This window comes from Chionomys nivalis, chromosome 9 (assembly GCF_950005125.1).
Source record: "Chionomys nivalis chromosome 9, mChiNiv1.1, whole genome shotgun sequence".
NCBI classification, from domain to species: Eukaryota; Metazoa; Chordata; class Mammalia; order Rodentia; family Cricetidae; genus Chionomys; species Chionomys nivalis.
Window position 1 is genome coordinate 14,113,272 of NC_080094.1, and position 15,827 is coordinate 14,129,098.

At 40.1% G+C, this 15,827-nt stretch overlaps 1 pseudogene; it reads left to right on the forward strand.

Moving 5' to 3' along the window:
- The first annotated feature begins 240 nt into the window (after positions 1–240).
- Positions 241–2,545, forward strand: LOC130881479 (antileukoproteinase-like; annotated as a pseudogene).
- The last annotated feature ends 13,282 nt before the right edge of the window (positions 2,546–15,827 follow it).

A 15,827-nucleotide genomic window follows, 5' to 3' on the forward strand; every position in this document is an offset into this window, starting at 1 on the left:
TTCTTTCATTTTCAACTCTCTGGTAGCTCCTCTACTGGTCTCACGGTCCTGCCTGAAACAGGGTGTCTACCATCTACCCCTTAGTGTCAAGACTTTCGTTCTCTGGCTGAGCTTCCTGACTATGCAATGGCAGCTGGGAGAGTCCAAATACACTCCCCTGGAGCCACAAGAGTGATGCTTGGGACTGGTCATCTGAGTCACTTTGCATTCACCAAAAAGTCCAACAGTTTCTAATCTTCCATGGGGCTCCTTGCTCTGGGGATCCTGGCATCCTGCACTGTGGAAGGAGATAAAAATGGTGAGACATTTTAGGACGCCAAAAGAGAGAAACTGACAACAGATCTAATTTCTTGCGCTTCACTGAAAAGTCTTTCAGATATTATGGCACTATAGGCTGAAGATGGATACCCCATTATTGCAAAAGAACTTTGGGTGACTGTCCAGGCTGTGAGATGTCTCTGTCATTTCTAGAAATTTGGAAGTTGCTTACAATGTACTTAACTCCTGTTTACTTAGGTAATATATCTTTCTGGAGTCTTTGATGGAATTGAAGATAGATAGTTATAGTTTTCCTTAGTTATAATAAAAGATAAATTAGATATGAAGCTTTAGACTCACAAGAATAAAATAGATGATAGAATATTTTCTTTAATTTTTTCCTAATACAAGTAGACTAAATATTGTAACTGTAATTCTTACCTAATAACTGTTTTGTATATGTAATTTTACTATGTTAAAGTTAAAACCCTCCTTTACGTTTAGACAGAAAAGGGGAGAGACTGTGGGATGTCCTTATGTATATGTGTTGCTTTTATTGGTTGTTGAATAAAGCTGTTTTGGTCAATGGCTTAATAGAGTAAAACCAGGCAGGAAATCCTAATAGAGATAAGGAGGAGAGATACCATGTAGCTGTTGAAGGACTAACAATCCACCCCAATAAGCCAAAGCCTTGTGGCAATACACAGATTAATAGAAATGGGTTAGTTTAAGGTTATAGCTACTCAGTAAGAAGCCTAACACATTGGCCAAACAATTGTAACTGATAATAAGCCTCACAGTGGTTACTTCATGAGCAGCTTCAGGAACAGGAGGACAGAGAAAAACTGGTCCAGGGAACCAGCAGGATGGAGAATAGTTCTAGTTACAGGTGAGTTGGAGTTACTTTGGTCCCAACCTGCCTAGAATGTAGGAGGTGAGGACTCATGGTAGTTTTGAGTGTGCTCCCTTCTCTAAGGTATTCCAACTTACTCTGGACCTGATGGAGGAACTCATGTCTTTCTAGGGTCTGAGGTTTCTATGAGGCTTCAAGGTACATGGAAATGCTCTCTTTATTCTCAGCCATCCCGTGAGCTCAGGTCTCACTCTATCTCTGTTCCTGTCCTTTAATCTTTCTGTTCCTGCCTCTGGCTTAGTTCTCAACTGATCTCACATGTTCTCTTCATATTTATTTATCTTGGTCTCCATTATTCCTCTCTCCCCTTCTGTCTTTTCTGTCTCCCCTTCTATCTTAACCCTGAGGTGGAAAAACCTGACTGGGCACCCTGTGCCTTTGTTTTCAGGCTGTGATTTTTCCGGGTCATGTCTTGCTTGACCAAGTCTGTCATTTTTGCTTGCTCGTTTTGTTTGTTTTCTTTCCTTCGCTTGGGGTTAATCAGATATTTCCCTTGGAATTTTTGGGCTGCTGGAATGAGGATCTATACTCTGGAAAGTGGTCCTTTGACTAGTAATTATGATAGATACTCCATACTCTCCTAATATCTTGACATTCTCTGTAGATGATATCAAAATTGGAACCTGCCCTTCTAGAAAGTCTGCAAACTGCCTTAGGGAGGAGAAACCAGAGTGTGATTCGGACTGGCAATGCCTGGGGAATAAAAGGTGCTGTAAGTTCATTGTGATATCAAATGCATTGACCCTCTTCCCATCTTCAGACCAGGTGAGCCAGCAGAGGAACATGGAGGAAAGGAATGAATCTCAAGACTTAGCACTGAAGGGGTTGGGATCGAGCGAAGGGTCTGTCTAGAAATCCTTGTTTCTAAGAGCTGTTGAGTGCAACACATCAGTCAGTCAAGGCATCATGCGTCCATTGGCAGGAAGAGCCACTTGTCTGAAGCAGTCGCTCTGTAACGGTTTTGCAAATAATCATCAGGGCATTCAGAAAGCTTCATGGAAGTCATCAAGCCTTTCAGCACCAGACAGTTGACCTGTATTGATGAGAGGCCAGATGCTAGAGAGGAACCGGGTGCTGTTTCCGGGGACATATCTGGGAGGAGGTGATTGAGGTGAGGGGTGAGTGGGGATGATCTTCCTTGCTTGGGCTGGAGAGGATGGGTAAAAGAAACACAATGTGCTGCCTAAATCTTAACACATCTGACCTGTGGTTCTTCTGTTGCCAGTGAGGACGAAGCCTGGGAGGTGCCCAAAGATTCAAGGACGATGTTTGATGCTGAATCCTCCCAATAAGTGTGAGAGGGATGGCCAGTGCGATGGCAACTATAAGTGCTGCCAGGGCATGTGTGGCAAAATCTGCCTCCCCCCACAGTAAGGTATGGAGTGGGCTCGGGTGGATAGATGTCGTCTCTCTTCAGCCCTTTTCAGCGTCAGGCTCTGGAGGTCAAGGCTTATGGGCAGGGAGACTCTAACCAAGAGCTGTGTGGCTCGTCCTTTTAGGCACTTTCCCATATATCTTAGGGAAAGACGTAGGATTGCCTGTGTCTTTGAGTCTACTGCAGGCTATCTGGGTAAGAGTCATGGACAAATGACTTTCTGAGTCTCTCTATCTGCAGAATGGAAATCTTGAAGTTAAAAAGGTTTTTCAAGGCACTGTATACATTATTTGTTATCCAGTTTGTTTACTTAATGGTGTCTAAGGTCAAAACACAGAGGATAGATATAATTAGAGGACTGCTTAGTTTGGTGCTCTGAATTTTGAATTTCACAATGCAAATGAGACTCGAGCTCATTTTCCTGAAGTCCAAATCCTCTCAATTTCAGCTGGTTACTCTCTCTCCACTGACTTCTTCATGGAGGATCTTATGGAAATGGTTTGGTTGGCTCCTATGTTGAAGGTCTTATCTTATTTTCCCTTTTAACCTGATTCCTGATGTTTGGAGACAGCTCTGACCTTGTGCTCTGTGTATTCTAGAAACTTCTTTGCTCCCAGGCTCCCCAATTTCCAGGCTTGGATCCTGTCAACAGGGTTTTCTGCCACCAGTAGCTCCTTTTGGCACGTGTTCAGCATTCAGGAGGTCTTAAGGAAATACCACTGGAGAGCAAATAAATAAACGCGTTGACTTCTCTAAGCACACCCCGTCTCTGTGATTTACTGAGAGGACGGGTGTGGGAAGAATCAATAAGGGCAGGCTTGGGAATGAGACTTCCTTCTACACTCATGGAGGAGAAGGATGATACCAGGTGTGGGCACTCTTGAATCTACACTATGAATCTAACTGTACTGATGCTGTGACATTGGGAAAAGTGACTTTACCTCCTAACTACCATGTTTTTAACCTTCAAAGTGTTAACTAAGACCACTTAAGTACAATGAAAGGGGCATCAGGGGTTGCAACAGGGTACAAAGTGTGTGTAATGTGCAGAGTGTGCAGAAGAATGCAGTGTGTATGGAATTGCAAAGGGTGCAAAGGGGTGCAAGGTGTGTGCAATACGCAGAGGGTGCAGACAGGGGAAAGTGTGTGTAATATGTATATGAATAAGTAGATATCAAAATCCAACAGAGTCCAGTTCTGCTGACGTCCTCCCAGGGTTCAGTTAGGTGGCCTCAGAGTAGCAAAGGGGACTTAGGTTATGGATTGAACTCATATGCTTGCCGTTCCAGTCATGGCTCTTTGTTGTTCTGTTTTAATTCTAATTTTCTTTTTTTTTTTTTGTTTTTTTTGTTTTTTTTTGTTTTTTTTTTGTTTTTTTTTTTGTTTTTGTCTTTTTTAGACAAAGTTTTATATGACCCGGATTGGCCTTGAACTATTTTTTTTTTTTTTTTTTTTGGTTTTTCGAGACAGGGTTTCTCTGTGGTTTTGGAGCCTGTCCTGGAACTAGCTCTTGTAGACCAGGCTGGTCTCGAACTCACAGAGATCCGCCTGCCTCTGCCTCCCAAGTGCTGGGATTAAAGGCGTGCGCCACCACCGCCCGGCTACTTCTAATTTTCTTGTCCTAGTTGTCTAAAGTTTCCTGTAATTCTCAGCTTCGATTCTAATTCCAGTTCTAATTCTCTCTTCCACACCTTTAATCCCAGCACCCGGGAGGCAGAGGCAGGCAGATCTCTGTGAGTTCGAGGCCAGCCTGATTTACAAGAGCTAGTTCCAGGACAGCTAGGGCTACACAAAGAAACCCTGTCTTGAAAGAAACAAGAAAAATCTCTGTTCCAATTCATTCCTGCTCTAATTATTCTACATTCTTTTTTCTCCTTCATTTTCCTACAGTCTTTATCCTTCTACATTCTTTACTCTTTCAATCTTATTTCTTCTGTTGTTACAAATTCCCAAGCATCACACACACACACACACACACACACACACACACACACACACACATTCATTATCAACTTGTTAGTAATAAAAAAACTACAAGTAAATTCTCATTGACACAGGCATTCTTTGAAGATAAGTAGCAAAACTTATCAAAAACTTACAAAGGCAGCTAGTTTGTAGCCAACCACAGCTGCAGCTGTGAGGAGGTCCTGGCCATCTCTTAAAGAGGGCTGCTACAGGTTGCAAATGGACAAGATTAAACCATTGAGAGATCTAAGGAAGACGCAAAGAACACATGTACTATTTCCACTCTGTGGAAGTCCATCCTGTAATCACCCGACAAGGACTTCCATTTGGCCAAATCATCCTGCCAGGGAGTTAATTATAGATAACAAGCTTCTAATTTTTCTTAATCGCAGGGTATGACAAAAGGTTTGACTGTTTTATTTTATTTGCCAAAATTGCAAAGTTGTGGGGAAAGTCACCCTTCTAACAGAGCACAGGAAAATTGCGCCAGATATGAGAAACACACCACAGGGGCATGCTATCACACAAGAGACTCTGCAGTTAGAGTCAGTCAGTCTGCGTGAATCTAACCTCCACCAGATGAGTAAATCTATGGTGTGTCAGCCTTCCAAATGTCAGCTGATCTACTGTGTGACCTTGCAGAGTCCATGAAGCAGGATACAATCAGTATAATCACAGCTGCTTGGTATAGGGTAAGGTATTCTGGGGAAGGAAGGCTCTTCCAAGGAAGGGAAAAAGTATCTACAGCTATGGGTGGGTGGGATGCGGAGAGACTGGAAGGGGAAGACTCAACAGTAAGGGGGAAGGAAGATGAGGGTAAGGAAGAAACGCAGGCAAGTACAGATAAAACTAAATGTCATTTGAGGGGTCCTATGAAAGCCCAACACAATAGAAACATCTTAAAATATACACACATGTAAAAGAAATCTAAATGGAATGACCAAATAATAGGAGAGAAATAGCCTTAATTGGGTTGCATCTAATTGAGTTGTTGGGTAAAGGGGCCCCATGGAACCCCCCCAAACAATCCAGGTTATTGCCAAGGCTATTGGTTGCTCTCCACAAATGGATGGGGAGGCCCTGTTGTTGAAGATAACACCTACATAGCTCATTGAACATGAAGAAGTCAAGCTGTTGCTCACCAAAAGTCTTCACCCACACTACTAGAGTTAATGGTATTGGAAGGTACTCTGCATACTACCAGATGAGAAAGGTAAATACTAAAAGAACTACAAACCCCTCGATCTTCAATGGTATCCTGCCTGCATCATAAGTCTGTACAATAGTGGCACAAAAGTTGTAGGAGTATCTGATTGGATTTAAGGTCCACTCCATGAGAAGCAACCCATTCCCCAACACTGCCTGGGTGGCTAAGGGAAAAACAAAATACTACTGTAGTCAATAACTCATAATGAGGAATCCAATGCCTGGCACTGAGATTTTCATTTAATAACCTATACCTTCTGGGGACAGCATTGTCCACAAAGGCAGGATACCTGCCACAGAGACATATGTACATTGGTGTTGCAGCCCTATTCACAATAGCAAAAGTGTGGAATAGGCCCAGATGTCTACCAACAAATGATTGGCCAGTATATAATTTAGTTTTAATCAATCATAAAGAGAATAAAATTATGTCATTTTTAATGAGAGAGAGAGGAACACAGAGAGAGAATTGAACTGGACATCACTATGTTAAATGAAATAAACCAGAGTCATAAAAATAGATATCATATGCTTTTTCTTGCATGGGAAATCTTGTGTGTGAATGTGTGCATACGTGCATGTGTGTGTGCACGTGTGTGTGTATGTGTGAGTGAGTGCATATACCTTAGACAGGGACGGTAGGGTAAATAAAGGCAAGCAGAGAGAGGTGGAAGAGAACGAGACGAGGCAATGGAGGTGGAGTGTGAGCTGAGTACACGAAGTACATGTGAGGAAATGTCACAAAGAAATCCATTCCCTGTGCTGTGCTGAAGAAGGAACATAGATAAAAGCACCAATCGTCAAATCTGAGATAGGAGAGCTACGTGGTACCCTAGGAATCTGTCTAATCCTTTTCCATTGCCCTAAGCCAGCCTTGGAGATTAAACCGAGAGAGTGCGCAACTAACATTGAGCACAGTGCCTGTGAGCTCAGTACTTACTGTGTGTCAAGAACCAGTTCTTACTGAGCTTAGTAATAAACAGATAGGATGATGCTGATCTTATTCATGGGTCAAAGAACAAAGTCCTGTCCAGTCCTCTGAGCCAAAGACATGGATAGCAAAAAGGAGAATAAGATTGGAAAAAGAAAGCAAAATATAACAAGTAAACAAAAATCAAAAATGCAAAACTAACTAGCATGATATTTTCAGAGCAGAATTCAAGGAAATTTGAAAAAAGTCTCAACATATAAAATTAATGTAATAATAAGGTGAAACCTATGACATAAAAAGGAAATGGGTACCTGGTGGAAAATAGGTCATAGACATGGTGTCTTCATGCTGAAAGGAAGAAGTCAACCTGAAACAATGAAGAAAGGGAACTTGAGGATGCTTGAAAGCCACAGTTACCAAGTGCTTGGCAAACTAAAATATTGTATTTGAAATACTAGCTGGAGCAACAATGCAAGAGGAGGAAATCAAAGGGACACAAACTATCCCTCTTTGTGGAACACATGAAACTATACATTAGAGATTCCAAAGGTTCTACCAGAGAATATCTAGAAATGATAAAGTATTCTAAAATTAATGAAACCACAAAGACCCCAGATAGCCCAAATAATCTTGAACCAAAAAACAATGCTAGAAGAATTTCAATTCCAGGTCTTAAACTATATTACAGAGCCATGGTAATAAAAACCAGCACAAAAACAGAAATGGAGACTAATGGAACAATGTTGAAGACCCAGACATAAGTACACATAACTTCAGCCACTTAGTATTTGACAAAGATGCCAAAATGTAAGCTGGAAAAAGAAAGCATCTTCAACACATGGCCCTGGGAAAACTGGATATCTGCAGGCAGAAGAATGAGATTAGGCTGGCTTCTATCATGAAATGTGGACAAATTAAGAAGTTGGTTGTACAGCAAAGTTCTAGATCCTCCAGTACCATCGAGAACACTCTGTGATTAGGGACCCCATCTTCCACCTTCCCTGTCTCTCATGTGGTGGTATGATTTCTAATAATCAAGTTGAACTTCATCTTCTAAATTAGATGAAAAAACTATGTGATGTGACAGGGGACAATAGCAAGAGTTTGTGAACACTAAGTGCCTGATTTTACCTGCTAATTCCACTCGGTGTTTACACTGAGCAGGCTCAGCAGAAAGATCTTTGTAGAAGAAAGCTGTGGTGTCTAGTTCTGCCCAAGGGTCATGACAGTGACTCAGGTGTGTGTTTATGGAGTCAGAAGTGAGCAGAGTGGTTCCTACTGCAGACGATAGACCAGGTTCTACTGCATGCTGCCTTTGGGATTCAGGAATGAAAGGTAGAAAGAAAGTGAATGTTTGTGTGCTGTTACTAGGGGATGCTGAGTATCATCTGTGCATTTTGAGCCTTCATAGAAACTCAAATGGCATTTATGTGAACCTAATTATGATAGTTATACTAAGTTCATAACTCAGCCCCAACTTCTGACTTCCTCCCTAACATCACTCAGTATCTGAAGTGAACTATAAATTGCTGAGATGCCACTTAAAATTCCCCCAAACCTCAACATACTCTATCCCTCTGGTGTTGCTGAGGCTTAGAGAAAGCAGGGAACTTTATCCCTTCCATGTCCACTGGGATTTTCTAGAATCTAGAGGAGAATCAGAACACAGGGTACCTTGAATTAATAGGGAGGTGAAGAACTTGATAGAGATGAAAGGACATGCTTCCCTGCCCAGGAACACAGTATCCTAAGTAAACAAGACCAAGTCTAGATGGGAGCCTGAGGCCAATGGACATTTGGTCCAAGACCATGCATTTCAGGAACCCTTGTAAAACTGTGCTATGCTTATCTCTTGAAAGTAATAATATTTTTAAAAATTTTAATGGTTGCAAATTGATAGCAGGTCACAAATATTGAGAGATAAAAGAGGAAGCATGGACTGGGACTATAGAAACTATATGGCAAACAATCTGGTGGAAGAAGCCATGGCCATTTAATGATAAAGGCAATGTGGACCTGGAAGTATGGGGAGTGTGGGGACCAATCAGGTGTGTGTGTGCAAGATGAAGTAGTGGGTCTAATCTCATTTTTCTGTGTGTGGAATATATTTGCGCCTTCTACACACAGTCTATGAACTCACAGAGATGAGGCAGATTGTGCAGGGCCTGCAGAGGTCTGTACCAGCTCCTCTGCTTAAATTTTATGGCTTCCAGTTTAGTGGGGTTTGTTTTGGTTTTTTGGGGGGGGGTTGTTGGAGTTTTTGTTTGTTTGTACTTTTTTTTTTTGAGATAGGGTTTCTCTATGTATATTGCCCTGGAACTCACAGTGTAGACCAGGCTGACCTTTAACTTGGAAATCCACTTGCCTCTGCCTCCCAAGTGCTGGGATGAAGGGCGTGCCCCACTACTGCCTGGTATGGAATTCATGAGTGTGAGAATAATTGGATCTCTGTTTCTTGTGCCTTCTCTTAAGCTCTTTATGTCCTGTGCAACTCCAATGTGGTAGTTTTTGTTGTATCTTATTATGTTTTATTATATTTTAGTATTATCCCTTAGAAGTCTATCTTTTAAAATGAGAGGTGGAAAGGGAGTGGATCAGGATGGGATGGATGGTAGAAAGGAACTGGGAGGAATAGAGGAAGGAGAAACCATAATCAGAATATATTATGGGAGAAAAAATGTCTATTTTCAATAAAATAAAAAAATATATGCATATATATAATTTATAAACTTTATTATAAGAAACAATGTAAAAATACCACACATCAAAATTAATCAGAAGTCAATGTATCTTAATAAACTTATCGACTATATATTTTGTCATTTCTCCTTCCCTTTCCTCCCTCCAACCCCTTCTATGCCTCCCCCACTCCTAAAATGTATGGTTTCTTTTACTTTAACTGTTATTGGTACATATATTTGTATAGATCAAATGCAGAGATACATAAATACAACCTGTTGAGAGCAAACCATCTGGTACCGGTTAGAGGACTCAGCTCTGGGGAAAACTCATTCTCCCTCTCTCAGCCTCCCCCTCCCGCATCCTTGATCATGTCTTGTTTAAGCAGCCATGTTGTTGTAGTATCATGGCAGAAGTTTGCCTGTCATTGCTAGGAGATCCAATCTCAGCACCTTTTCTGGCCCTTAGCCCTTACAGTCTTTCTGCCTCTCTTTAGCAATGTTTACCAGCCTTGGTTGTAGAATTCTGTTACCGATGTGTCTGTTGGGACTGGGCACCCCACAGTCCGTTGTTCTCTGTGTTCTTACCAGTGTGGTTCTCTGTAATGACTCCCAGTTTCTTAGAGGAACTGCTATGCACACCACCCAGACCCCATGAGTTTTGTTACTCTGATTTTGGTCAAGGAACACTGTATCTACAATATATCTTGGGACACAGATGCTAACTTTGCTAATGTGGTGTTTTATCTGCTGCTGAAATAGAAGGCCTGGAGAACTGAGACCTCAGCAATTTCCCCTCTGTGAGAAAGAAACTTATTGAAGCAATGAAAGACTAAAGCCCCTCTCCAGCATATGAGGAGGAATGGAATAAAGGTTTTGCTGCTAATATTCAGTATTTGGGGACTGTAGCAGCTCAAACATGTCTTTTGAAGTTGGTAGCAGCAATGCAGTTGGACTTTAAGAGTGGAAAAATACTCAGACCTCACCCACCACAAGAACTTTTCCTTTGATTAGAATAAAATGATAAGAATTACAATTTGACCAATGGTGTCTTCATTGATAATGTTCATACTAGAATTATGGTATTGACCTGTTAAGTGTTTGTAACCATTTCTGTTCACTATGAAAGTGTTACTTGTTGAAAAAAAGGTTAGATCTCATGTGTGAGGGATTTGGCATGATGATAATGAGTCCTTGGATTTGGCACGTTTAATAAGACAAATTTGGATTTTGATGTAGTAAAAACTGCTAATGATGTCCTGGACCAGTTTAAAAATAGATCATTCCATCTTAGTCACCCTTTACTCCTTTATTAGGATGTATTGTAGTCATAGGAACATGTGTATTGCTAAGCATTATTTACTTGCCTATGATTATCCAGTTACTTGTGAATTCTCAATGGAAAGTTGGATCAGATATATGTGGCACCAAGCTGTGCACCCTTTCTCAACTCTTTATAAACAGATACTGGTAGTCAAAGATGGGTAAGATCTTCTTTCCTCCAGTCAGTCTAAGACAGGACATGCATGACAGAATGTGTACTGATGATGGGTAAGTCTGGAAGGTTGAGGAAGACAACTTAAGACAGGCACAGTTGTTTGTGCTGTGGCAGAAGCACACACATTAATAATTAAATTAAAAGGGGAACTGTCAGAGCCCACAGTATGAATCCATTCCATCTTGACTTGAAAGTTAGAGAGTTCAGACATATTCTTGCTCCTTCAAGGTTATATGACAGGATGCTTGACCTAAGGTGTGGTTACAGGATGTTCTGCCTAGAAAAAAGATATTTTGATCTAGGGTGTTGTTACTTGAGGTTTGGAGATGTGTGGAGGAAATTACCTTGTTTGTTCATTGTATCATGGCAAGGAAGTCTTTTGCCTTTCCCCATTTTGGATTGGGGCATATAAGAACTTTGAATAATAAACTTGAGGCAAATCATAGTATTTACTGTATGTCTTCCTGATTCTACCTGTTGTCTCTTGTCTATTTCTTTCTTAATCCTCCCCCTTCCTCCAAGTACAGATGAGCAAGTTGGACAGGACCCTGAGAGATATCAACAAATCATATCATATCAATTGTAGTAAGACTAAGCACCTGTCCATGTATTAAGGCTAGACAATAGATCTAGTATGGGGAGTATGGCCCCAGAAGCCAGTTAAAGGGTCAGAGACAGCAACTGCTCCCAGTGTTAGGGGTCCCACAAGAAGACCAAAATATACAACTGTAACATATCTGCAGAGGACCTAGGTCAGCTTGATGCAGGATCCCTGGTTGTCAGTTCAGTTTCTTTGAGTCCCTATGAGGATTCCCGGGTATTTCCCTAGCACCAGTTTTCTCCCTAAGCCCATAATGCGCCCCTCTGTCAAGATATCTCTTTTATTGTTCTCCCACTCAGCCCCTCCCCAAAACCGACTATCCCATTTCCTCATGCTCTCACCACCATTCCCTCTCTTCTACCACTCCCTGCCCCCAGTTGATCCAGGAGAGCTCGTCTATTTCCCCTTCCGAGGGCGGTCCATGTGTGTCATTCTTCGGGTCCTCCTTGCTACCTCGCTTCTCTGGATTTGTGCAATGTAGACTGGTTATCCTTTGCTTTACATTTGGAATCCACTTATGAGTGAGTACATGTCATATTGTCTTTCTGAGTCTGGGTTACCTCACGCAGGATGATTTTTTTCTAGTTCCATCCACTTAACTGAAATTTTCATGATGTCATCCTTTTTTTTTTTAACAACTGAGTAATACTCCATTGTGTGAATGTACCATATTTTCTTAATCCATTGTTTATTTGGGGGCCATCTAGGTTGTTTCCAGGTTCTGGCTATTATAGATAATGCTGCTATGAACATAGTTGAACAGGTGTCCTGGTGGTAAGGTTGAGCATCCTTTGGGTAAATGACCAAGAGCGGTAATGCTGAATCTTGGAGTAGATTGATTTCCAATTTTCGGATAAATTGCCATGCTGACTTTCAAAGTGGCTGTACAAGTTTGCACTCCCACTAGCAGTGGAGGAGTGTTCCCCTTATTCCATATCTTTTCCAATATAAGCTGTCATTAGTGTTTTTTATGTTAGCTATTCTAACATGTGTAAGATAGTATCTCAGAGTCATTTTGATTTGCGTTTCTCTGATGGCTAAGGGTGTCGAGCAATTCCTTAAATGTCTTTCAGCCATTTGAGATTCTTTTGTTGAAAATATTCTGTTTAAATCTGTACCCCATTTTAAAATAGGAATATTTGATATTTTGATGTCAAATTTCTTAAGATCTTCATATATTTGAGAGATTAGCCCTCTGTTTGTTGTGGGGTTGGTGAAGATCTATTCCCGTTCTGTAGACAGTTGTTTTGTCTTGTTGACTGTGTCCTTTGCCTTTTACAAGCTTTTCAGTTTCAGGAGGTCCCATTTATTGATCATTTCTCTCAGTGTCTGTGCTACTGTTATTATATTTAGGAAGTGATCTCCTGCGCTAATGTGTTCAAGTGTATTTCCCACTTTCTCTTCTATGAGATTCAGTGTACCTGGATATATGTTGAGGCCTTTGATTCACTTGTATTTGAGTTTTGTGCATGATGATAGATATGGATCTATTTGCAATGATCTACATGTTGACATCCAGTTATGCCAGCACTATTTGTTGAAGAAGCGTTCCTTTTTCCATTGTACAGTTCTGTCTTGTCAAAAATCACGTCTTCATAGGTGTGTGGATTAATGTTAGGGTCTTCAATTTGACCCTAGCATTAATCCACACACCTATGAATATGTGATTTTGGTTCATGTGTCTGTTCTTATGCTAATACCATGCTGTTTTTATTACTATCTCTCTTTAGTAGAGTTTGAAGTCAAGGATGGTGATGCCTCCAGTTTTTAATTTATTGTACAGGATTGTTTTAGCTATCCTGGGTTTTTTGTTTTATCCAATTGAAGTTGAATATTGTTCTTTTGAGATCTGTTGATGTGGGATGTCCTTCTGTATATGTGTTGCTTTTATTGGTTGATGAATAAAACTGTGTGGGCCAATGGCTTAGCAGAGTAAAGCTGGGATGGAAATCAGAACAGACATAGATAGATAGATAGATAGATAGATAGATAGATAGATAGATAGATAGAGTAGGCAGAGCCAGAGAGATGCCATGTAGCTGCCAAAGGAATAAGACGCTGGAATGCTGGAAACTTACTGGTGAATTATAGCCTTGTGGTGATACACAGATTAATAGAAATGGGTTAATTTAAGATGTAAGAGTTAGTTAATGAGAAGCCTGAACTAATAGGCTAAGCAATTAATTAATTAATGTTATAATTAATATACTTTCTATGTGATTATTTGGGTATGAGTGGCCAGGAACAAAAGAGCCGTCTCCACTTACAGTCTGTGATGGATTGTGCTGGGATTTTAATGGGGTGTGCATTGAATCTGTAGATTGCTTTTAGTAAGATTGCTATTTTTATGATGTTGATCCTACCTATATAAGAGCATGGGAGATCTGTTGTAGGGAGCTGCTTGTTCATCCCGGCCGCCCAGAACTGAAATAATCACACAGAAAGTATATTATTTAAATCACTGCTCGGCCCAATTATTTCGCATCTAAGCTAGCTGGGCGGCTGGGAACCAACAATCTACCTCCCTCCAACAAAGATCTTTCTTTCCATTTTTTTGATATCTTCTTCATTATTTTTCTTCAAACACTCAAAGTTCTTGTCATATAGGTCTTTCACTTTTTGATTAGAGTTACCCCAAGATATTTTATATCATTTAAAACTATTGTAAAGGGTGATGTTTCCCTGATTTTTTTCTTGGCCCCTTTATCTTTATTTTTAGTTAATCTTGAATTCTACCACATTACTGAAAGTGTTTATCAGCTGTAGGAGTTCCCTGGTAGAATTATTGGAGTCACTTATGTATATTATCATATCATCTGAAAATAGTGATATTTTGACTCTCCCTTTTCAATATTTATCCCCTGATCTCCTTTTATTATTGTCTTGCTCTAGCTAGAACTTTGAGTACTATATTGAAGATATGGAGATAGTAGACAGCCTTTCTTGTCCCTGATTTTAGTGGAGTCATTTTGAGTTTCTCTCCATTTTGTTTGATGTTGGCTGTTGGCTTGCTGTAAATTGCCTTTATTATGTTTAGGTATGTTCCTTGTATCCCAGATCTCTCCAAGACCTTTATAATGAAGAGGTATTGGCTTTTGTCAAAGGCTTTTTCAACATCTAATGAGATGAGCATATGGGTTTTTTCTTCCAGTTTGTTTATATGGTGGATTACATTGATGAATTTTTGTATGTTGAACCATTCCTGCATCTCTGGGATGAAGTCTACTTGATCATGATTTTTCTGATGTGTTCTTGGATTCGGTTTGCCAGTATTTAATTGAGTATTTTTGTATCTATGTTCATGAGGGAGACGAGTCTGTAATTCCTTTTCTTAGTTGAATTTTTGTGTGGTTTAGGTACAAGGGCTACTTTTGCCTTGTAAAAAGAGTTTGGCAGTTCCTACTATTTCTATTGTTTGGAACAATTTGAGGAGTATTGGTATTAGCTCTTTGAAATTCTGGTAGAAGTCTGTGCTGAGCCATCTGGCCCTGGACTTCTTTTGGTTGGGAGACTTTTGATGACTGCTTCTATTTCTTTAGGGTTTATTGTTTATCTGTTCTTGATTTAATTTTGCTGTGTGGTACCTATCTCGAAAATCATTAATTTCTTTAAAATTTTCCAATTTTGTGGGGTACAGATTTTTGAAGTATGGTGGTTTTCTGGATTTCTTCTGTGCCTGTTTTTATGTCCCCCTTTTCATTTCTGGTTTTGTTAATTTCCATATTCTCTCTCTGCCTTTTGGTGAGTTTGGATAAGGGTTTATTTATCTTGTTGATTTTCCCAAAGAACCAATTTTTTTTGTCTCATTGATTCTTTGTATTATTTTCTTTGATTCTATTTTATTGATTTCAGCCCTCAATTTGATTATTTCCTGGTGTCTATTCTTCCTGGGTGAGTTTGCTTCTTTTTGTTCTACAACTTTCAGGTGTGTTGCTAAATCACTAGTGTGAGATTTCTCCAGGTTCTTTATGCAGGCACTTAGTGCTATGAACCTTCCTCTTAGCACTGTTTTCAACATGTCTTATAAGTTTGGGTATGTTGTACATGCATTTTCATTGAATTCTAGGAAGTCTTTGATTTCTTTATTTCTTCCTTGACCCAAAGGCAATTCAGCTGAGCATTGTTCAATTTCATGAGTTTGTTGGCTTTTAGCAATTAGTGTTGTTGAATGCTAACTTTAAACCATGGTGAGCTGATAAAATATAGGGGGTTATTCCAATTTTTTTTGCATCTGTGGGGATTTGTTTTCTCTTACTTAATATGTGGTCAGTTTTTGAGAAGATTTCATGAGGTACTGATAAGAAGATATTTTTTGTGTGTGTTTGGGTGGAATGTTCTGTAGATGTCCGTGAAACCCATTTGAGTCATAACTTCTGTTAGTTTTTTTTATTTCTCTGTTAAG